Source organism: Trypanosoma equiperdum (genome assembly GCF_001457755.1).
Source record: "Trypanosoma equiperdum strain OVI genome assembly, contig: ctg_555, whole genome shotgun sequence".
Taxonomy (NCBI): domain Eukaryota; phylum Euglenozoa; class Kinetoplastea; order Trypanosomatida; family Trypanosomatidae; genus Trypanosoma; species Trypanosoma equiperdum.
In genome coordinates this window covers 17122-17587 of record NW_027124482.1, presented here as the reverse complement: position 1 = coordinate 17587, position 466 = coordinate 17122, and positions in this window count along the sequence as shown.

The window sequence follows — 466 nt, the reverse complement described above, 5'->3', positions numbered from 1 at the left end:
GGGAGTTAAAGCAAACGATATCAGAAACAATCGTACCGCAAAACATGTATACAAAAGAACTAGAAACGTCATATTGTTACTAACTTGATATTTACACACCGAACAAGAGGTAAAATACAGTTTTGTGCTTATCGCAAAAGCTGAAATTATATATAAAGATTTTTAAATGTTTTTTCTAAGTACAGAGGTGAAATCATTAAAAATAAGTGATAATTTTCGTAAACTTCTAGGATATACAGGTTAGACTAGATATAAATAATTTAGAACGGTTGTCTCAATAAAATTCTAAGCATAGAGAGACTGAGAGTAACACAAAACAAACGTTGGAAACTAAGAAAAATGCGGAAGAAACTGAAAAGAGATTCAACAGAGATGCCGCAAGCTAGCAGTGTTAGCTCTGCACCCACTTATTTGTAAAAAATACGTAAACCAAACTACTACTAAATCGTCATACTTTCAAAAAGCC